Source organism: Pelodiscus sinensis, chromosome 4, assembly GCF_049634645.1.
Source record: "Pelodiscus sinensis isolate JC-2024 chromosome 4, ASM4963464v1, whole genome shotgun sequence".
Lineage (NCBI taxonomy): Eukaryota > Metazoa > Chordata > Testudines > Trionychidae > Pelodiscus > Pelodiscus sinensis.
The window spans coordinates 27913742-27937791 of NC_134714.1; the positions used below are offsets into that span (position 1 = coordinate 27913742).

A 24050-nucleotide genomic window follows, 5' to 3' on the forward strand; every position below is an offset into this window, starting at 1 on the left:
AGTGGACTCCAGCTACGTAATTAACATAGCTGGAGTTGCATGTCTTATGTCAACTTTCTCCTTTAGTGTAGACCAGGCCAAAAAGACATACCCACGCTAGCTCTAGCTGAGCTAATATACTAAAAATAGAGGATACCTGCAGCAGCATGAGCACCTAAAAGGGTAGCCACCCCAAGAGTATACCTAGCATCTGGAAGAGGTACATATTGGGAATGCCAGCCTGCCCCACCCACTGCTTGCACTTATTGTAACTGCATCCTATTTTTAGTGCAGCGTGTCCATCAGAGCTAGCATGGGCATGTTTTCTCAAGCTGGAATTTACACTTTCAGCTTGAAAGTGCATATGTACTTTCACTCAGCAGCACCAGAGTTGACCGAAGCCTGTAGCTTTTTTAAGTCCTGAGTCACACCCTCCAAGCTGGACAAAGTTTGGCCTTTGTAGCCACACCCCACATCCTTACACAGCAATAACAGTTCCTTCTCTCAGTGGTCAGGCCAGTCCTGTACCAGCTAATAGCTCCTCCAGAACAAGGGAATTCTCAGCTGGCCAGAGCTGGCTACTTAAGAAAGTCAGAGCACATCACAGAATGTGACCCATTGGATCTACACTATGGAAGACTTTGCCCTATGTTTCTATGCTGCTTTTTTATCACTTTGCAAAGATAAAGAGCAATTTGAACCTTCCCTCCTACTTTGATCTTTTCAAGACAATGAATTCCTGTCATACCCAAGAAATGATCTCATAAAATACTCACTGTATGGATGTAAGATGTAGTAAGGGCCCATCTTTAATGTTATCAATGCACAATGATTGAAAAGTGCCAGCAGAGGAAAAAAAAGTGTCAGAGGGTAGCCACCAATTACAGTATAAAAGCTGAGATTATAAAGAGTCTGACAGGGTATTCCCCCTACCATATCCACATGAATATAATGCAAAAGATTTTCTGTTTTTTGTTAATGCTTCTCAAATGGACTTCAGGTCTTAGCTGAAATTATAGCTGTAAGTTAAACTGATTTCTGGTTTGTCATCAATTCACATTGAATTCATCTCACTGCATCCCCCGAGGCGAATATTGGTTTGTAGTGCAGTCTCTAAGTGCAGAGATGAATTCAAACCAGAGACAGGCCTTTGGGGCTAGTGGAGGCAAAGAAAGGATAGTGAGGAAATCCAGCTCAGAAAGAAACCCTGCCAGCACAATGTGGCAACTTTTTTTTTCCGTGTGTGAAAATGTGTGTAATCACCCCTTCTTTCACCACAAATACCAGGCTGCTACCTGCAATAAAACATTTCAGATAGGACTTGGTGGCATTCTTTGCTGAAGGGGAAAGGACCAGCAAAACCTTCCAGCACAAGTCAAGACTATTTTTAGAAATACAGTGAACTAAAGAGTGAATCCCCTCTGACAAATGTATGAGGTGTTTGTACCAGACAGATTAGGAGGTACAAAGCCATGTATCTAATTCTTACTAAAGGAAATGGAGAGATTCAAAATGCATCCGCACTTTTCAGTTGTAGGGAATGCGGAGAGAGGAGAAGGGAAAGAGAGAGGGGGAAGGAAAAGACCTTTGCACAATGATAGTTACAAAGAAATTATACAAATTTAGCATTAAAAGAGGGGGCATAGCCTAGAAGTTTTTCATATATGATTTACTTTTGAGAACAGCAGAGCCTTGTTTTCATGCCTTCTTGGATTACATCCACTGTTGAAGAGGAGTCCATGGTTTAGTCAATACAAAAAAGCCAGAGCATTTGTTTATATTAGTGGGAAAGGTGATGGCAGCCATGTCAAAGAAAAAATGTGCTGGGTTTAGCTGAGCCATAATTGTATCCTTTCTTGCGTTTTCTACCATTTCAATATTTCTAGTAGCCCTCAAGTTTTTGTCATCTGAGGTAACCCAGGCATATAAGGCTTACATTTAGAGCAGCTCCAATATTTGCCTTCCTGCTGCCAAGACCATCAAAGGGAGCTTTAAGTATACTTAAACTGATTTAAATTGAGCTGTCAGCTTTGAAATCAGGCTGTCTTTGGTATCTTGTCAATAATCCTCAGCATGGTTTAAATTAAAACTTACACACCTTCATGCCTTTACTTTCCACTGTTTGGTGCCATGTTCCTAATACCTAGCAATTTTCTATCCTTTAGTCACCAGAGGTTATTTTTCTCCATACATAAAGAGCAATGAGACGTTCAGTGGAAATTATTTTGATTTTCAATGGATCAGCAATGGATCAGAAGTAGAAGACTACAAAATAGTTTCCAGTCTATGGCAGCAGAACCTTTGAAGATTGAAATATACATCACATCTAAAGTCAAAATGCTTACATACATACTCACCAGAGATTTGGGGGCAAAGAGAGGAGCTTTCTGTAATTGTTGTATTTAAACTACACAGATAGAACAAGTGCACAAAAATGCCCACATTTTTGTGTTTCCTCATTGTAGAACTGTTATGTAGATTTCCACATATTTAACATTCTCCTTCATTAAGTGGAGTATAAGTGGGTGGGTTTTTTAGAAGTGGATCCAATATGCAAAATTCAGATGCAGATTTCTGAAGCTCTATAGCTTGACCGCTTCAATTGCTGTATTTGGGCACTGGTGCAACTGCTGTTGGAATACTTGCTCCACTTCTGATGTCCACAATTAATGGCTATTCATAAATTGGAGAGGGTTCAGAAAAAAGCCATGATAATGATTAAGGAATTGAAAAATGTGGCTTATAATGGAAGCATTACAGGGCATAATTCCCCTTTAAGGGCAGGAGGTCTGAGCCTAGCCATGCCTATTCAATCAATTCCACCTGTTCCATAATTAACAACATCCCAGCCTCTGCAGGTCGGATGAATGGGGCCAGGTGTTAACATGGCACACACCTCGAACTCATAATGAAAAGGCTTAAGAGAACAGAGCCAGGAAGTGGCTGTGATCATAATCTTGGGAAACAGCTTGGGTCCTTATAAAAAAGATCAAGAGAGAATCCTCCCTCTTTCTTACAGGGTCTGGATGAAGCTTCCAGTGTCCGTCAGGGAAGAGAGGCAGTGGGCCAAAAAGAGCAGAAGCATGATTCATTGGATATTTTGTTTGGTTGTTTAAACTGGACTTTTGTAATTCTAGAAGGAAGCTGAATTGTAAATGTGACCTAGCCCACAGAGGCCCTTTTGCTCACCCCTTTCCTAAAGGAAACATACAATGGTAGCATTTCCATCTCGCTGGCCCTGGACATCCCTAGGCTATGTCTTCACTACTTCCTCCTTGTGCAAAAGCCTATGCAAATGAAGTGTGGATTAGTATATTGCTGTGCTTCATTTGCATAATTAATAAGGAGCCATTTTTGCACAAGAGGTTTTTGCACAAAAAGGAGCCATCTACACAGCTCCTTTTTTGCTCAAAAAACCCCTCTTGTGCAAGAGCTGTTCTTCCTGGAAAAAAATGAGGAAGAATGGCTCTTGTACAGGAGGGTTTTTGCACAAAAAGGCACTGTGTAGACAGCTCCTTTTTGCACAAAAACGGCTCCTAATTAATTATGCAAATGAAGCATGGCAATATGCTAATGTGCACTTCATTTGCATAGGCTTTAGCACAAGAAGGAAGCACTGTAGACGTAGCCCTAATGGTGTACCTTGGGAGTCTCCAGGAATAAAATTATTCCAGTAATAATCTGGATCTAACTCTAAAATAACTATTATAAATAATATACATCTAATTGAGTCAATTAGAATTTACTCACCTTTATTTAACAACTTAAAGAAACAGGGTTTAACAGATTAAAAGTGAATAAAATCAATTTACAAAGTACACAGAAATAAAGGAAACCTATCCAGGGCCAGCTTTAGGATGTGCGGGGCCCAATTCGAACAATCTTGATTGAACAAAAAAAAGGCAAAAAAAATCCCCTGCCAACACACACACACACACACACACACACACACACACACACACACACACTCTCTCTCTCTCTCCCCCCCCCCCCTCTCCCCCCCACCCACGGTGCAGGAAAACCCTGTGCTAAACTCATACCTCCTGCGGCACAGGCAGCCAATGCACTCCTCTTCTGGGGCCAGCAGAGGCGGCCGATTTGTATAATTTTTGGTGGTCCCCATTAGCCACGCCCTCTGGCCCCCGTAAACCAGGCCTCTGGAGGTAACATGCTCGGGGCAAGATGGACACATGCCCAGAAGTAAAAGGTGTCATGTCATCCCTCTCGAAGGACTTCTCCAACCATCCTCCTACCAATAGAGATTAGTTTGGCCCCCACCAAAGCCCCTCATGTAACTATCCTGCAATTGCATTAACCCAATGTGTGTGACATTAACTCGGGAGCAGAGAGGCTGGGGGAAGTGTTTCCTCTAAGGCTATGTCTACACTCGTGGCTTTTTGTGCAAGTACAGCCGTTCTTGCGTAAGAACCCACAGAGCAGCCACACTGCCTGCCTGCTCTTGCGCAAGGACATTTACAGTATGGCGTGGTAAGAGAGGGTGCCTTGTGCAAGAGCTACGCTCTTTTCTAACAGGTATAAGCTCTCTTGCGCAAGAGGGCAGTGTGGATGCTCAGCAGGAATTTCTTGCGCAAGAAACCCCTATGGCTACAATGGCCATTGGAGCTTTCTTGAGCAAGAGAGAATCCACATGCCATGGAAGCTCTTGCACAAAAGCACAGCTCACACATGGCAGTGTGGACGTGTTTTTGTGCAGGACTTCTTGCACAAGAACCCTTGCGCAAGAAGCCGCCAGTGTAGACATAACCTAAGAGTTTCCTCACATGAGCAGAATGAATTCTGTTGTGCACCAGTACTGAGTTCATGTGGCTTGTTTGGATGAGCCACTGTGGCACCCAAGTTATTTATAAATATTTTATAAACCTTCACCTTTTCTCTCTGCTGCCATGTCTCCTCCCCTTGCTCCATCACCTCCCTTGGTGCCTGCTGCCCCCCAACTCCTCACCCTCCTCTGTTGTCCTGACTCCTGCCCTTCTCACTGCCCTCAACCCTCCTGCGACCTGTCCCCCTCCACCAGCCCTTCTCTCCTCCCTGTGCCCACTCCTCCAATAGCCCCACTCTGATCATGTGAGCTACCCCTCCTCATTCCCTCTTCTAACACCTCCCTCTACACACCTGCCCTGCCTCTCTCCTCTGGTGCTGGTCCTTCCTGTGCAGGTGTCTGCCCTTCTGCTTCACCCCGAGAATCCCCTGGCACCTGCACCCTCCTGGTGCCTCCTCCTTCCTTTACTACCCCTGCTCCCTTTTTCCCTTATGCCCACCCCCTCACCATTCTCTGCCCCCATTCCCCTCCTGCCCCTTTGTGCCCTCACACATGACTTGCTCCATCCCCACCTTTCTCATGCCCACCCCTTCTTTCAAGCCTTCTCCCGGCACCTTCCCCTCCCCTCTCTAGCCCCCAATGCCCTTACTCTCTCCTCTCCCAGCATCACCCTGTCCCCTCTCCCACTGATACCTCCCCTCCTGCCCTTTTCCTCATTGTCTGCACTTGGCCCACTGGCATTTGTCTCTCCTCCACGCTGTCCCTTGGTGCCTTCCCCTATTTTCCCCCCCCTCCCCCTCCGCACAAGCCCCTCCCCTTCCTTTCCCCCCACCTCCGTACAAACCCCTTCCTCTCCCCCAAGCCCCTTCCTCTCCCCCTCTGCACAAGCCCCTTCCCCTCCCCCTCCAGCAGGTTGGGGCCGGGGACCAGCAGGTTGGGGCCGGGGGAGAGACCAGCTCCAAATATTGCTGGAGCAGGGCCCCCGGCTCAGAATATTAACTTGCCGCCCATGGCGCCCAGCACACTTCTGGGTTCAGTGCACAGCGCCTCGTTAGGTGCAGGGCACGATTCGGGGGAATCGGGCAAATCGGCCTAAGGCCGGCCCTGCACATATCTATCTGGCATTTACGCTGCCACCATTTATCTTACCCCAGAGTGTGCATGCCTTTGGATTCAGAGTCCCAGACACTTGCTTGCATAGGTGCACTTGAAGATCTGCAGCTGGTGTGGAGACAACACTGTACAGGTTCTGTGTGTCAGTCCAAACTAAGCAGCCAGCTGCAAAATTCCTCTGACACTGAAGCAGGCCCCACCAAATGGCAGCAGCTCTGGTTCCCTAGGCAGATCTGTCTTCTATGTTCCTCCCAGACAGCACTTTTCCAAATAGTCTTCTAGGCAGAGTTATGCAGCCTTCAGTGTCTTCTAGGCAGGGTTATGTAGACCCTTCTCAGCCATAGGCACAGCCAGAGTCTCTCCCCACTAGGGACAATCAACAGCCCCAGAAGCAGTCTGCTAGATCCAAGCCTCAGCAGCGGGGTCTCAGTAACAGGCTCTAGTTGCAATCAACAGCTCCTGGCCTGGAAAAGGCTCCATGCCAGCAGCCTGACTCCTCTCTCCAAAAAGGAGCCCACCAACCCACTCTCTCCATACCTGGAAGAGACACGGTTCCCTCCTTTTTTTCCCCAAGGGCTCATGGGAGTTGTAGCCTCTAGATTGCAGCATAAAGGTTCCTGTCAGTAAAAGTCAGAGGCTCCTTTAGTAAGAGGACTACACTTATTAATATGGTATTACACCATTGTGGTTTAGCTCCAGAGTGGCTACTATTCCAAGCTCCAAAAGTGAAAGTCACCTCTGCTACTTGCTTCAGAGTCACTAGAACAGGTACAAACCATGGAAAGGGATCACACACATATTTCACAAGTACATGCTTTAGTCTCTTTTTCAAGTTCTTAAAGTTGAGACACAAGAATATAGAAATTATAATCTCTGAATAAATGCAAACTGGAGCAGGCTGCTAAAATAGAATGAATGTGTGACTATAAACCATGTACTTTCCTCTCCCAATCCTTTGTCCCTTTCTTTCACTCCCTAATTCATACTTTTTCACATTATCCCATTATTGATTTTGAAGCAGCCACTCACTAGAGCTGGCCAAGAATTCAGTTTTGTGAAAAACTGAAATTTTGGAATTTGTTTTTATTTCTCACCGGAATCAGACCAAGCCCTTTTGAAAGTTATGATGTGCAAGATATAGATTCACGTCCCTCTTCCAAATCAGGCTGAGCTGAGACTTGAACAAAATGTTCATTTTGATGGATTGGCATTTGTCAGTGAAAACATGGCTCACAGGAAAATTCCCCGTCATCTCCCCTGTGCCAAACACTATCCTGTAACTTCAAAATTTGCTTTAAAACTTATGTCTTGTGAAGCCTCCCACTGTTGACTTCACTGATGTTTCCACAGTTCCTTACATCTGAGCAGATATCGAATGTCCTTCATTTTGTTTAATTTATGTTGTATGATCTTAAGAACAGAGGCTCTAGCTTTTTACAATTTTTCAGGTATCGGGGGCTGATGGCTCTTTCAAGTAATAATAATGCAGCCTCTTAGCATCCCCTCTAGCTATTTAATTTTAATAGACTTTTAAATAACTGGTGTTCTCCTGAGTGCATCTTATGCAGCAGAGAGATCTTTTTAAGTTACATAAGCAACAAAATTAGGTTTAATCTCCATGTGCACTTCAATCTAAGGTCCCTGTTCTTCCAATACTTATGCAAGTTGGCGCATTATAAGGAACTCCAAAGCAATCATGTGCTGCAGTTCAGCCATATGAGTAATTCTACTAGAATCAATGGGACTACTCCCTTGTTTAATGAGTAGCACATGCCTAAATGTATTTTTAAAATCAAGGCTTAATGTTTTATTATTTATAATGGGATCTCAGGTTTTCAAATCACTTTTCAAGTATTAGTGAAAGTATCTTGTGAGATAGGGAAACATCTGTGTTGGGGAAAGTGAGGTGCAGAATAGTTATGTCATATGTCCAAAGTCATACAAGAACCAGCGGGGAATAAAATATAAAACCCATATCTCCTGACTCCTATTTTTATGCCTCAACAATGTTTCTCCCTACACCAATTTAAGAAAACAAGCCTTTCTAAAAATGTCAAATGCAATCAGAAAAGGGGTATACTTTCTTATTGTAAGAGCTAAGTCTGGGCTATTCATTTCAAGTGCCTATGAAAATCATACTGAAATACTCCAATAATTTTGCACTAAGAATTTATTTGAAAGCATCCGTTTTCATGTTAGACCCATGTTGATTGGCAATCAAATGAAACACCACTCAGCCAGTTAATTAAGAATGTTTATCTGAGCCTTCAAAATATACATCATTCCAAGATCAAACTGTCATTCAGCCTTTTATTCACTGTGTACAGATGGGACACAAATATGAATGTGATCCCTTTTAAATGTTAGGAATCACCTATGGCTATGCCTAGACTATACAGGATTTTTGGATACTGGAGGTATCCTGGAAAAACTCTGCCACAACCAAGGAATGTGTCTGCTCTACTGCTTTTTTTCTGTGGAAGAGCAGACACGCTCTTTAGGAAGCCCTGTCTTCCTCCTCCCATGAGGAAGATGGGCTCTTCTGAAAGAGTGTTGTTTTTTTCTGAAATTTGGCCCAGTGTATAATCATGACTCAAAGGTGCCACAGAACTACTCGTTGTTATTAAAGTTACAGACTAACAGGGCTACCCTTCAGAAATATTTTAGTGTCAGTAGTTAGCACATATTTTACGTGACCATTCAAGGTGAAGTGGCCAATCAACACCCATGTAGTCACAGAGGAAAAAACGGGGAGAGGGGAGGATGAGTGGTTAACAAATTGTTGTCATAAGCCATAAATCCAGCGTATGTATTGAGATCTGATTTAGTTTCATCTGTAGAAGTGGGTTTCACGCACAAAAGCTCATGATACACTTTCAGAAACACTGATAAAGATGGTATCACGGAAACACTTTCAGAAACACTAACTGGCAGCCCCGGTTTGTTTATGTACCGACACCGCGGCCATGGAGCCTCGCGGCTCCCATTGGCTTTGTTTTGTCTTTTGCAGCCAAGGGGAGCCGCGAGAAGCGGCATAGGCCGGGCCACCACTTCCCGTGGCTCCCTTCGGCTGCAAAGGACAAAACGGAGCCAATAGGAGCCATGAGGCTCCATGGCCAGGGCGCCAATACATAAACAAAATGGGGTGGCCAGTTAAAGTGTTTCTGAAAGTGTTTCTGCAGTACACTTTCAGACACACTGATCTACATGGGTACGTCTACACTACAGCGCTAGTTCGAACTAACTTAATTCGAATTAGTTAATTCGAACTAAGCTAATTCGAACTAACACGTCTAGAACTAAAAACTAGTTCGAATTAGCGTTTTGCTAATTCGAACTAGCAAGTCCACATTGAGTGGACTCTGAACAGGGCTTAAGGATGGCCGGAAGCAGTGCCGGCAGGGCATCAGAGGAGGACTTAGAGTGTGGAGATGCTGTCTCAGGCTAGCTGAGGGCTGCGCTTAAAGGGTCCCGACCCCCACCCCGGACAGACAGTTCTAAGGGGTGCCCCGCTTGCAAAGAAGTTCTGGCTTGGAGTGCCCGGAGTACCCACACTGGGCACATCACACCACTCGGACATCAGCCCGGCTGCACTTGCCGCAGGCTGCCATCTGGGGAGGGGGGCAATCGGGGGGCTGCAGGAGAGCTTCCACCCCCAGAAGCCCGCAGAGCCAGCCCAGTCGTCCCCATCGGGGGCTCGTACCCCATTCCTCCCTCACCTCCTTCCACTTACCCTTCCCTAGCCCCCCTTCTTATTGATGTACAAAATAAAGATAACGTTTCTTCCAACATTGACTCTGTCTTTATTGAAAAAAACTGGGGGAGACTGGGAAAAGGAGGTGGGAGAGGGGAAGAGAAAGGCTGGGAGAAGGGAGGGCAACTAACATGATCAGGGGTTGGGAACAGGTCCCAGATGAAGAAAGGCTACAGAGACTGGGACTGTTCAGCTTAGAAAAGAGGAGACGGAGGGGGGACAGGATAGAGGACTCTAAAAGCAGGGGTTGGGTGGAGAGGGTGCATTCAGAAAAGTTCTTCCTGAGTTCCCATAAAGAAGGACTAGAGGACACCAAAGGAAAGGAATGGGTAGCAGGCTTCAAACTAGTAAGGGAAAGTTCTTCTTGACAAAGCAAATAGTTAACCCGCGGAACTCCTTGCTGCAGGAGGCTGTGAAGGCTACAACTAGAACAGAGTTGAAAGGGAAGTGAGATCAAGTCATGGAGGTTGGGTCCATGGTGTGGTCTTAGCCAGGGGGTAGGAGTGGTGTCCCTGCCCAAAGTTTGTGGAAGGCTGGAGAGGGATGGCACGAGACAAATGGCTTGGTCACTGTCTTCGGTCCATCCCCTCCAGGGTCCCTAGGGTTGGCCGCTGTCGGCAGACAGGCTACTGGGCTAGATGGACCTTTGGTCTGACCCAGGACGGCCATTGTAAGCTCAGGGCTCAGTGTCGGGGGTCTCAGTGGACCCCCTTGATTTTCATGCACACCTGCTCCTGGGTGGCCAGGCTGGCAGCTCTCCTGCCCTAGACGGCCACTTTCCTGTGCCTAGTGCGGAGATCGTGGACGAGGTCCACGATGTCCGCACTAGCCCAGGAAGGTGCCCGCCTCTTGCGGTCCAGGGCAAGCTCCCGGGAGCCGCCAGCCTGGTCCCGGCAAGAGGGGGTGGGCTGGGGGGCATCGGGTGGGTGGCTCTGTGCCGTGCCAGGTGCAGGGTCTGCTAGCTGGGTGCTGGCAGGCTTGCACCTGGCACGGGCACCGTAGCCAGCCCATGCCCCTTTAAGGGGTCCGGGGCCGGGAAGGGGGCATAGAGTTTCCCTGGTGTTGGCCAGAGTGGCCACCAGGGAAACCTGGGGAGGGCTAGCCTCCCACTAGTTCGAACTAAAGGGCTACACAGCCCTTAGTTCGAACTAGCTAGTTTGAATTAGGCGTTAGTCCTCGTAAAATGAGGTTTACCTAGTTCGAACTAAGCGCTCCGCTAGTTCGATTCAAATTCGAACTAACGGAGCGCTAGTGTAGCACCTATTAAAGTTAGTTCGAACTAACGTCCGTTAGTTCGAACTAACTTTGTAGTGTAGACATACCCCATGTTCTGTTAGCCTTTAAGGTGCTGCTAGACTATTTGTTGGTTTTTTTTAAGTTTTTTCCAGTTACAGACTAACTTGGCTACCCCTCTGAAACTTTTATTGAGATCATGATTTTTTAGTGTCTACCAAGTTAAGAATTTAAGTTCCTAGGCTCGTCTTTTGTAAGTGTTGTGCAGGTTTCCTTGCAGGTTGAGGACTGATAAGTCAGATATGTGTTTTGGAGGAAAAACAGATATTACACTCAAACCAGTTGAGCAGATTAACCCACCCAGCACTAGAAAGGGGACCAGAACCCATCTCCAAAGTTAACAAGAGCAAAAAGAGGAATAAAAGAAGGCATCAAAGGACAGTGTGGCATGATACCAGTGACTGGTATACAGATACTGCCTTGATAGGGAGAGTCTGGGAAGCATGGAAGCTGGATTTTGAAAGCATTTATTAGCTCAAGAAACCAGGAAAGGCAGGACTGAAGGCAGAACATGAGATATGCCAAAGTGATTTTTATCTATAGCACAGGGTGGCCTTCTGAGGCTATGTATACACTGCACAGTTATTTCAGAATAAGCTATTCCGAAATAGCACGTCTACACTGCAGGGAAGCCTCAAAATTAATCTGAGGCAGGCTTCCCTAATGTAGATGTTCTATCTTGATTTACAGCCCCAGGAGAAATAACTTACAATGGCCCTGGTGAGGAGCTACTGTATTTCGAAATAGCAGAAATGGAGCATCTATACATGCCTTATTTCAAAATAGCTATTTCAGAATACATGTTGTTCTTCACAGAATGAGGTTTTCATAAGTCAGAATAAGCCGTACGTTATTCAAAATTATTTCAAAATAACAGAATTGCTGTGTAGATGCTCGCATAGTTATTTTGGAATAACAGCCATTATTCCAAAATAACTTTGCTGTGTAGACACACCCTGAGTGAGGAAGCAGTGAATCTACAACAGCGTGTTCTTAAAACAAAAACAACTTTCTTGACTGTTATGAGAAGCAGTCATGGAGCTTAAAGGTTCAATCCTGGAACATTTAGCCAACCCCCAAAGCAGTGCAACATAGACACTGGCTGTGATAAGAAAGGACATAAGAAAAGTTAGCTGTTCACAGAGAATGGCAGGACTAGCCGGCAGAAGGCAGGCTTGTTGACGGTTTGGAGGGTGAAGAGGGTAATTGCCCCAGGACCCAGTGATTCACAAGAGCCCGGGGCTCCTGGCTGCTGCTGCTACAAGCAACCAGAGCCCTGGGCTGCTTAAATTGCTGCTGAAGTACTGTGCTACATGCTCCCAGCAGCAGTGCAAGCTGTTGGGGCGGCAGTGGGGGTGGGGCAGATCCTGGCAGTGCTGAGGGCTGGCTCCCTGTCTACCACCCTGGCAGAAAGTTACAATTCAATGTTACTAAATTGATTTTCACTGGCTGACAATCTGGTTATCTGCAAATTTGTCTACTACCAGAGATAAGTAGATCAAGAATTCTGCTGTTCTGTTCTTTGCTACTACACCTGACCCTGTTTTCTGACCTGAATATGTTGTTATGGATAAAAGCCACTCTCTCTACTACATTCTGCAAGACTGGTCCCTACATATTTCTAGGGAGGTACACCGATGTATGCCAACTGAGGGCTTGATCCCACTTAATGACACTCTAGAGGAGAACAAAAAGCAACAAAAAAAGCCTAGCAAACATGGCCTATGAGCAATGGTTTAAAAAAACTGGGCACATTAGTCTTGAAGACTGAGCAGGGATCTAATAACTGTCTTCATTTAAGGGTGCGTCTACACTGCATCTGTAGCTCAAAATAAGCTATGCAATTTGAGCTATACAAGTTGTGTAGTTTATTTTGAGTCCATTTTGAAACAAATTGTGTAGTTTATTTTGAGTCCATTTTGAAATAACTTATTTCCTAATTTGGCATTGTCTACACAGCACCAAATTTCAAAATAACCCGCTGCTCCAAAATGTCCCTTACTCCTCATGGAATGAGGTTTACATGGATGTCAGAATAGCTAACCCATTACATTTCAAAATAACAGGCTTGCTGTTAAGATGCAGGATAGATATTTCTGGTATCCTGAAATAGTGCTGCAGTATAGACATAGCCTAAGAGTATTATAAAGAGGACAATGACAAGTTATTCTCCATTGCATGCGCGGGGCCTCGGGAAGTGCGGGGTCTGGGGCAGCCGCCCCACTCGCCCTGCCCTAAATCCGCCGCTGTTTCCAAGGAAGGTTGTGGAATCAACAGAGGGCTTTTAAGAAGAGGTCAGACAAACACCTGGAAGTCATGGGCTAGGTTTACTTTACCAGGCCTCATCACTGGACTTTCTCAAGGTCTCTGGCAGCCCTAACTTGCTGTGCTTCTATGAAACCACAGCCCCAAACTAAAAATTCTCTAAAGAAATCCTAAATGAATTTAAATTCTTTGTGTTAATAATGTGAAAGACAGGATATTGTTATCCAGATTTGTGGATTTATGACAGCAAGTTTCTACTGAGGTATGAAATGAAAAATTCTTGCCTACTGCACAGAGAATTATTCAGACATTGCTATTCAGTCACTGATATGGCAACTGACACTTGCTTTACATACACTGCTCAACACAGAGAAATGAAGTCAGAAAGGCATGCTCTTCCAGCCTCCTCTCATCAGGCAGGTTCTGTTCCTGATCATCCTCACAGCCCTTCTCTGCACTATTCCCATTTGAATTCACCTTTCATGGACATGGGTGACCAGTATTGTTCACAGTATTCCAGATGAGGTCTCCCCAGAGCCTTAACAATAGCATTAATATCTCTGTCTCTAATGGGCATACCTGGCCTGATTCTTACTAGGATCATATTTGCCTTTTTTCATGGTCACGTCATAGTGGTGGCTCAGTCATTCTGTGATGAGCTAATACACCAAGGTCTGTCTTCTCCTTGGTTATTTCCAAATGATAAGCACCCAGATAATAGCAGAAATTCCCTGCTAACCAGGCAGGCTATTCTCCCTACCACTCATAGTTCATCTGTGCAAAGTCTTTTCCAGGCAGAATGTTTTCTGTTGGAAGTCCCAGAAGGCATGACACTGATATTTTGAGTTATACAACTAGCTTCAGTTTTCCATAGTCAGATGTCAATACCCAGCCAGCAAACTCATTGGTAACATTGCCCTTGTAAACCCAGGATAAGGGCTGGAGTGGAAGCCATGCTTATAGCAGCTACACTTTGCAGGAGTAGTAATATTGCATAGCCTCCTTTTCGTGTAAAGGCTTCCAAAACCCAAAGCACTGCATGGGAATAAATGTACAGACAAGGTAGATCACAAAACCTGCATTGGTCCTTAGAGGTTTTCAGCCAACAGAATGTCTTTAAAAATCAGGCTCCAGAAAAGTATCTCTGGGCTCAAATGAAACCCTACATGTCTTTTTCTTTCCATTCTTTTCTAGAGGTTTCAACTGGAGAAGAAGAAACATCGTCCTCAGTTCTTTGGCCAAAAGGGTTAAGAATGTTAAAAGAATAATACAAGAAAAGGGGAAAAAGGAAAAAATAAAACTGTTGTCTTATTCCAGGGGCTTGCCTTAAATACATGACAGATGCTATCACAAATAATTAGGCTGATACTTGCTCCAAGTTACAATTGCCTTTTTAAAATTTCTAGTCTTGTTGGAGACTATTTAACAGGGTGACATACACCACAAATCTCCCTGAGGGCATGTTAGATTGTTTATTTTCAGGTGCCAATGCTGCACTGAGAGAAGCCAAACTTTAAATAAGATTTGTATTGTGTGGGGTGTAAAAGACTCATAGTACATGTTTCTCTCTCTAGTTTAAAATATATCAATAAGAAAATCCCAGCATAATTTTAATTACCTGTTTTTAGACAATATGTTCTCTTGAAAGGCAGTGGGCCAGATTCTACAGCTGCTGAATTGAAGCTCTTCTTCACATTGAAGTTAATGTGAATTACTCACATCAAGTAACTCCAGAATTGGGCCCTGAGAGTCCATCCTGAGCTGTAAATTACTAATCCTGTGAAAAGCCTTAGATATGGCAGCCATATGAAGAGAAACCTGGTGCTCCTTTCATTCATCCTCTTCATTTCCACCCCTGGACTCTCTGCCTAGGGCTCTCTTGAGACACAAAACAATTCTAGTTACTGTCATCTGAGGGCAAATAATATGGTTGCTGGACATCTGTACACAGAAAAATGAATGACAAAAGAACAGTTTTCATATACAGGAAAACTCCATTTGTCTGGTATCCAGTGGTCCGACACTCCCGATAGTCCGGCACCAACTGGAACCCAGAAATGCTCCTGCCAGCCGGACAAGTGGAGCTGATCCACGCTGCTTCCCCAAGTCCGCTGCTGCCGCTGCTGAAACTGACCAGCAGCGGACTTGGGGAAGCGGCGCAGAGCAGAGCAGCTGGGATGCTGCCTGGTTGGTCCCGCAGCACCACCCCTCACCTCCCTGCTCAGCACCTGGCAGCACCCCCGCTGCTCTGCTCCATGCCGCTGCCCCAAGTCTGCTGAAACTGATGAGTGGTGGACTTGGGGAAGCTGTGGAGCAGAGCAGTGGGGGTGCTGCCAGGCGCCAAGCAGGGGGCTGAGGGGTGGTGCTGCGGGACCAACCGGGCAGCACCCCAGCTGCTATGGCCTGCTGCTTCCCCAAGTCTGCCGCTGCTGCAACTGACGAGCGGTGGACTTGAGGAAGCCACGGGCAGAGCAGCTGGGGTGCTGCCGGGTTGGTCCCACAGCGCCGCTCAGGTGAGGGGTGGTGCTGCGGGACCAACCCAGCAGCACCCCAGCTGCTCTGCCCTGTCGCTTCCCCAAGTTGCCACTGCTGCTTGCAGCCCCAGCTGGCCTGTCACCGGTGGCTGCGTGGGGCTTCCCCCGCCTCCCTGCAAAACATGCCGTGCTGTTCTCCCCCTGAGGCCCCCCCCAACCCGTCACAATCCCCCTGCCGGAATACCTCCTGATACTCCGGCATATCCAATAATCCAGCACCCCCTGGGTCCCAAAGGTGCCAGAGTATCGGAAGTCTACTGTATTTACCTAATAAACGCTATTGTAACTAATCTATTGGAGGGCTGAACATATGGAGGGAGGGATGAAAGACAGAGTCCTTTGAGAATTCTTGAGCTCTGTGAAGCCTCCATATGCCACTCTCTTAGCTAGGAACTGAAAAATATGTGAGGTTTAATATGGGCCAAATTGTGGACCATGCGCACAGCCCAAAAGATATGCTACATTCATGGGAGTCCCACAGGCAGATTCCTTTCTTACAGCCAGTATAATAAAGCCAGGCCATGGCGCCAGAACTGCATTAGTCTCAGTGGCTGATGTGATTCCTCCTATGTATGCAAGATTAGCTGGTGGATCCACATAGTCACAGATTCACCAGACATACCCTTCCCCTGCTCAGACCAGTACTACTAATAAATGCCCACAAAGCACAGACCCACAGCACACATGTGGTGGAGATCTGCTGTACGGGCTACCCAAATCCCACCCCCTATCCACACCAATTCCATTGCCTCGTTGGGCCATGGAGCATATGGTGGGGATTAGAATATGATTAATGAATGCAAGAACTGGCAGTGTAATACGTTGTGAAAAATGTAGTCTGCAGTATCCATCTAACTCCCATTTCCACTTCCATGCAGCACATCGTGGTCTAGTCTGTGCTAGTACATTGCACTATATAAAACATTCATGAAATCCAGCTGCCACAAGATCTGCTAAAGATCATTTGCTGAGGTGTGTTCCTCTGTGTCTGCACTTACAGCTTGTGAATTGCTAAAAGGTCAAGATGTGTTTAGGAGATTTCACTGGGAGAGAACAGCAATTACAGAGCACAGATAATCCATGGAGGGACTGCATGTGCGGAGAAGCTGGACAGGAGAGGAGTCTAAAATTCTCTCACTAGACCCCAGCCACTTAAAGCTAATACTGGATGTATGATTCAGCACCATACAGGATGAAACTGAGTCATGGCTACTTCGTGTAGCACAGTGGAATTAACAGGGATCCTGTATGTATGTCCACAAAGAGAATTTTACCACTATTATTGACAGCGCTGCCTGGAGATAAGGTTGCCTGACATGTCCCATAATAAAACTCTATTTTCAGTTGCTTATCACTTTGCCACACTTCAGCCAGAGAACTAGATAACTTCATGGAGGATAGGTTTATCAGTGGCTATTAGCCAAGAGGGGCAGGGATGCTATCCCTAGCTTCTGTTTGCTAGAAGCTGGGAACGGGTGATAGGAAATGGATCATTTGATGATTTCCTCTTCTTTTCATTTCTTCTCAGGCATTTAGGACTGGCCACTGTTGGAAGACAGCATACTGGGCTGGCTGGATTTTTGGTCTGACCCAGTGTGGCCGTGGTTACAATGTTAACTACTTGGGCTGAAATTCTTCAGGCTGTGTTTTCCTCAAGCTGAATTATTCTGGAAAGTTTCAGCCAAAATGATCAGCTTTTTCTGAGAACGAGATTAGGAAAAATATATTGTTTTGCTCATATCCTTACAACTGATTTGTTGAGGCTCTCTAGTGCCTCGAGGCTTTGGAATAGGAGCCTGATAATTGGCAGGAGGTACCTCTAACAGGAATGTTTCTTTTGTTAGTCTCATGAAAAACTACCAACATTTAGCTCTTGTTATTAGCTTTTGAAAAAAATCTCAGTTGGCATACTCCAAGTAGAGACGCCTTAGAGCTAGGTTCTCTGCAGATTCCATTTGGTCCAGCCCAGGGCTGGGAAGCACAGCAGGACTTCCCCAGCCAATGTTCCTCCATGCTGATGCAGGCCAAAAAATAAGAACTGTGAGCAGGGAGACTGTCTCTTATGTGCTTTCAACGTCGTCACCCCCTTGCTGCTACTGAAAGAGCATCCCATGAAAGAAAAAAATAGTATGTGATCTTGGGAACTGAAGGCCATAATGCAGGAGGAAGACATCTCCCAGTATACAACCACTTTGCAACCAATGTCTTTCTAAAGTCATTTTGGGGTGTACTCTGAAACAAGATGAACTTAAGTGGTGTGATAATAGTTCTCTGTGTTACATTTTGGCAGTGTTCGTAGGCCATGAGGAATGTCAAAAAAGCAAACAATGTTAGGAGTCATTAAAAAAGGGATAGAGAATAAGACAGAAAATATCTTATTGCCTCTATATAAAACTATGGTACACCCACATCTTGAATACTGCCTACAGATGTGGTCTCCTCATCCCAAAAAAAGATATAATGGCATTGGAAAAGGTTCAGAAAAGGGCAACAGAAATGATTAGGGGTTTGGAACGGGTCCCATATGAAGAGAAATTAACAGGACTTGGACTTTTCAGCTTAGAAAAGAGGAGACTAAGGGGGGTATGATAGAGGTCTATAAAGTCATGACTAGTATGGAAAAAGTAAATAAGGAAAAGTTATTCACTTATTTCCCCAATACAAGAACTAGGGGTCACCAAATGAAATTAATAGGCAGCAGGTTTAAAACAAAGAAAAGGAAGTTTTTCTTCACCCAGCACACAGTCAACCTGTGGAACTCCTTGCTAGAGGATGCGATGAAGGCTAGAACTTTAACAGGGTACAAAAAAGAGCTAGATAGATTCATGGAGGTTAGGTCCATCAATGGCCATTTGCCAGGATGAGTAGGAATGGTATCCCTAGCCTCTGTTTCTCTGGAGGTGGGTGACAGGGGAGAGATCGGATCACGTGAGGATTACCTGTTGTGTCCCCTCCCTCTGGGGCATCTGGTATTGGCCACTGTTGGCAGACAGGAAACTGAGCTAGTTTGGTCTGACCCAGTATGGCTGTTCTTGTGTTCTTATGTCAAATTTCCTGCCTTACTGTGCAGGACAGAACAAAACCAATGACTCAGGCAGCAGAGAAGGTTAGGAACAAACTGCCTCTGTTAGAGACAGAGGTAATTGAGGGCAGGAGATTCCACTAAAAACATCTACCTGCCCCATAGTTATCCACTCCCCACAGTATGCTTCAGCAGCCAGAGAAGCAGAGGGCCAGGGTCAAACTAGCCATTGAGACTCTGATCTCTGCCACTCACTAAGGGTACGTCTACACTACCCCCCTAGTTCGAACTAGGGGGGTAATGTATGCATACCGAACTTGCTAATGAAGCCCGGGATTTGAATTTCCCGGGCTTCATTAGCATAAAGCCAGCTCCGCCATTTTTAAAAGCCGGCTTGTTCGAACCCCGTGCCGCGCGGCTACACGCGACACGGGCTAGATAGTTCGAACTATGTAGCCATTCCGATCTATCTGTACACCTCGTTCCACGAGGCGTACAGATAGTTCGGAATAACTACATAGTTCGAACTATCTAGCCCGTGCCGCGTGTAGCCGCGCGGCACGGGGTTCGAACAAGCCGGCTTTTAAAAATGGCGGAGCTGGCTTTATGCTAATGAAGCCCGGGAAATTCAAATCCCGGGCTTCATTAGCAAGTTCGGTATGCATACATTACCCCCCTAGTTCGAACTAGGGGGGTAGTGTAGACATACCCTAAGGTCTGTAGCAGCAAAAGGGGGAAATGTGTGTTATACTGCTTCAGGGCATTCCACAGACAAGAAACAGGGATTTACAATCTTGATTAGACACAGAAAGCAATGGAAAGAGAAAGGATGCTTCCAAAGCACTGGGCTACAAGATTACCTGTTATCACACAGTCTTGCTGATTCAGTATATTTATGTATGTGTTTTTCTTGGGCCAGCCTTGAGGAAGCAGGCAAAAGAAGTAGGAGAAAGTTAACCACATGTCTTCAAGATGAAAATGAAGGGGAAGTCTGCACATCTTCAGTATTCGAGCAAATCTCTCTTCTCATTCATCAAGATCCCTTCTCACCCACCTCCTTTGTCCTCTTAACTTCAAATCCCTGTTTAAAACTCTTCCCCAGGAAATCCCTCCAATGTTTAGCATTTTTAATAAGTGCATAAGCTCCTAGCTAAGACTGAAACTGCTCACAGGTCCATAAACATCTAATTCCCACAGGGTGTGCTTGGAGACTTAATATAGGTATTAGCAAAATCATTCTCCAACTAGCAATTTGATACTTATTTTTACAACCCTTTCTTAGCTCCTTTAATTCCTCTCCAACTTTCCTTTTAGTTTTGTAGCATGGTATAACTGATCAGCTGATTTTAGGACAATTAAAGTTTACTTCTTCAAGGATGTCTATGCTGGAGCTGGGAGGTGTAAATTCTGGCTAGACGACACCCCTTTCCCCCTTCCCCCCCCCCAGGATGGATCAATAACAGAGGATAGCTGCAGTAGCACAAGCAATGGATGGGCTTCCCACCTCAAGTACGTTGCTATCCAAGACCCAAGGTATGTGCTCAAGACAACTAGCTCTTCTCCCCACTTGCATCACCACCTGGCTACACTATCTCTGGTGCTTTAGATTCATCACAGCTAGCGCATGCATGTCTCCCCATTGGAATGTACCCCCAGCTCCAAGTGGAGACATACCTGTCATGGTTTCAAGGTAACTGCCCCTATGCTCCCCCTTCAATGGTGCACACTTAAGGATGACTGGGAACCGGAAACCATTTATCTTGGGGAGAGATCCAAAGCCCCTCTGGGGATTTCAAAGCTTCACAGCTTCTGCCTAACACATTGATAAGCCAGGCTCTCTAAAACATCCAATGCCTGGGCTTTGCTTTTTCTCTAAGCACTACGATAGGTGTCCTGTGCACAGTTATAAATTACCACACAGCTCCTTCTAAGCAAACACATTTACTCTTAAAGTAAAAGCCTTACAGAGAAAACCCTGCTCAGTGTCCTCTCTCCAACCCAGCCACCCCTGAAGCTTCAGGGGAAGGAGATAAAATTATCCTAGAATAGACTAAAGGGGAAAATATCCCTTTGTGACTCCTGCTAGTGGCTGTCTGAAACCCTAAAGCACGAACATTAGGAACATAAGGTATAAACCAGCCGTGACCCCCAGAGCCTGAGCCCTGCCTCCCACTATCACAAGCAGCCCAGTCCTGCAACCACACTTCCAAATGTGTTCAGCTCTCTTAAAGCTAATTTAGTTTGCCTCCACAACTCCTGTTGGGAGGCTAATCCGAAACCTCTTCCAACTCCAATCTGTTCATTGCCAGTTTTTACCCATTTGTTCTTGTGCCAGCCCTGTCCATTAGCTTAAATGGCATTCCACACTCCCCGGCACTTATGTTCATAATGTATTTATAGAGAGCAATCACAGCTGTTCTCAGCCTTCTTTTTGCTAGACTAAACACGCCAAATTCCTCCAACCTTGTCTCTTAAGATGGGCCCTCCATTTGCCTGAGTATCCTAGTAGCTCTCTCCTCTGCATCTGTTCCCATGTGAAATCATCTTTATTGAACAGAGGTGACCAGAGTTTTACACATTATTCCAGATGAGGTCTTACCAGTGCCTGGTAAAACATTGTAGGATTGCAGTTATCCATTTCACAGCTGCCTATTGTTGCTGACTTGCAAGAGCAGCTTCAAAGGTTGTTCTGACTTATTCCAGGGCTGTGACAATCCTCAACTACTCCCGTGCCATTTTGAGCTTTGCCTCTGGCACATCCCTTCATCAGCAGCTGTAAAGGGGAAGGACAGTACAGAACCCGCATAGTGACTCTATAAGACCCAAGGAATTGCCCCGTGCCAAAGCATTCAGAATGAGGTGCTTAGATTTCAAGATTTTGGAGGCAGGACTTTGTCTTCTGTTGTCAAGCACACTGTGGCTATAGAAATATTGAATAATAAATATACCTCTTGGAAGCCTTCACTGGCACCTTCATAGCTGCCCCAGTGTGTGTGGAGGTGACTCACAGCCAGTCAGGGCGTTGGAGCAAGGCTCTTCAGCAACTGGACCAGGAATATTCCTTGCTAGCTGCAGAGATAAAGGGGAGGCAACCACCTCTACATCAAAGGGAGCCAATAATTAAAGAATCTGGGAAACAGATCCCAGGACCCATCTGCTTTAGCTTTTCTCCCCCCACTCAATCTTCTTACTATATATTTTAGAGTATTTGGCAAGTCTGTCTCTGTAGGACTTCTCCCAAACGGTAAGAGCTAGGACCATCAAATTCGGTAAACAGCTTCCTCCCATCATAACTTAATGCAAGTTAAAGGGTTTGGCTCTGTGGAAGGGAGGCTATGGTGGGGCTGAAGTTCCCCCCACGCCTACACTGATTTGAGCAGGGATGCATAAAACCATACAGAAAAGAGATAATCACCAGGCAAGGACAAGACAGAACAATAAAAGAGAAGGAGAGAGAAGTCAGTGATAACAAATTCAGCACAAGAATTCTTAAGCAAGTGGGATAAATATTTCAGACATCCTAAATGAAGGTGTCAGACATGGGCAGTTGGTGAAGGCAGGGATGGGAGAGGCAAGTCCCAGCCACACCTCCAGTCCCGCCCCTTCTTCTAGGCCCTGCCCCTTCCCCACCTTCCTCCTTCCAACCACAGGGAAGGGAGGGGAGAGGGCATGCACTTACTGCAGCATCCCCAGCCCTGGTGGAAGGCAAGCCACACGGCCCAGCTGAGCCCAGACCAGCCTCTTGAGCACCACTTTATCAGTGAAAGAGATCTGTGCACAGTGGTTGCTCTCCCCCACAGGTAAAAATTACTTACAGTGGGTATAATAATAAACAAAACTGATTTAACTGGTTGCAAGTGAAAACAGACAGATCAAAGTAAGTTACTATGTTGAAATGAACAAAAAACATTAGCTAGTTCTAATCCACTAAGAAACTTGTTACATGCGAATTCTTACACTAAACATCTGTTCTTATCTGATGTACAAAGCTTTAAGTACGAGTTGTTCTGTACTTTGGCCTGGGTCTACAGCTTTTTCAGCTTTGTTGTCAGGTATCCTCTTAGGTTGGGCCAGGCAGTTTCAAACAGCAGCTGAAGAAAAAGGACTGATGGCTTCCCATTGCTTAAATAGACTTTCCCCCAGGGTGGAACCCCTTTGTTCTGTACTCCCCATACCTACTGAAAGAAACATACTAGTTTCAAGATGGTTTCCAGTGCCAGGTGGCATGGTCGTATGTCTTTGGGTATGTCTACATTACAGAGTTTTTTCGGAAAAAATAGTATATACACATTCAGCAGATTGTAATATTAAAATTGATAAGCTACATGAGGTATTTTGTCTAAACTATCTTTGAGTTATGCATCTTCATATTCATATGCCAATTTTCATAAAGCATGAGGTGTCCCCGTGACAAGTATATCACACAAAAACCAATGAATGGTGGGAAGAAAGCATGAGTATGCTTCCAACAAGCATTTGACGGGATGCAAACATATTCATATTGATATCACTCATGATCTGACAACGGATATGGGAATCAAAGGGTTCCAAGTCCTAATCTCAGCTTCTTCTAAGACCATGAACAAGTCACATAACCACTGTGCGACTTACTTCCTTTAGCTGTATGATATAATAATAATACTGCTATTTGCAAATGAAAATGGCTGTGAGAAGTAGTGACCATTAGTACTCATTTTTGGATTCAAACTGTAGTTTGAATAAAAGAACATTAATAATTCTTTATAATGATTCAAAAATGAAGTATTTAACTAAAATTACCACAACTGTAATTTTGTTCAATATTATAATGTCCAAATGTGTATTGTTATTGATATTGCAAATGTTTAATACATAGATTTTATAAAGTACAACTTTCCTGCCATGAGTTTATATGCCCCAGATCATATGAGCTCTTACTGAGTGTGGGCATAGGGAACACCAAGAGTGGAGTTAAATGTCAATATTTCAAACTGTTCAGAAGAGACTGATTTTTTTAAAATCCATGGTCTTGAGATACAGAATATACACTCGCTCCCTTCTCCCACCCCCCACCCCCCAATGAATGAATAAAGAAATGGAAAAAAAAAACCTTTGATGGACTCTGACCCAAGGTTTAACACACTGGTTGCTGGATTATTCCCTACCTTAAGGAATGCTATGCAAACTAAAAATGTTTAAAGAGGGATTTTAAATCCTTGGATGAATGTGGTTTGAAGTAGTATTATCACCTATCTTGTGTACCTGTTGCGAGACTTAGATGTGTATAGAAACATCTACATAATACAGTAGTGTTAAGCATCAGTAATAGCT

General features: G+C 45.1%; 1 long non-coding RNA gene across 2 annotated transcripts in view; it reads right to left on the reverse strand.

The window, feature by feature from the left end:
* The window catches only part of LOC142828958 (uncharacterized), a 92192-nt gene that overhangs the window by 736 nt on the left and 67406 nt on the right, over positions 1-24050 (reverse strand). The window contains exons 3-4 of one of the 2 annotated variants that reach the window (XR_012903147.1): positions 21689-21809; positions 21329-21513 (exon numbers count right to left, since the gene is read on the reverse strand). This is a non-coding gene — a long non-coding RNA (uncharacterized LOC142828958). Of the gene's footprint in view, positions 1-21328; positions 21514-21688; positions 21810-24050 lie in introns of those variants that run through there. The other variant, XR_012903146.1, reaches the window with a different exon arrangement.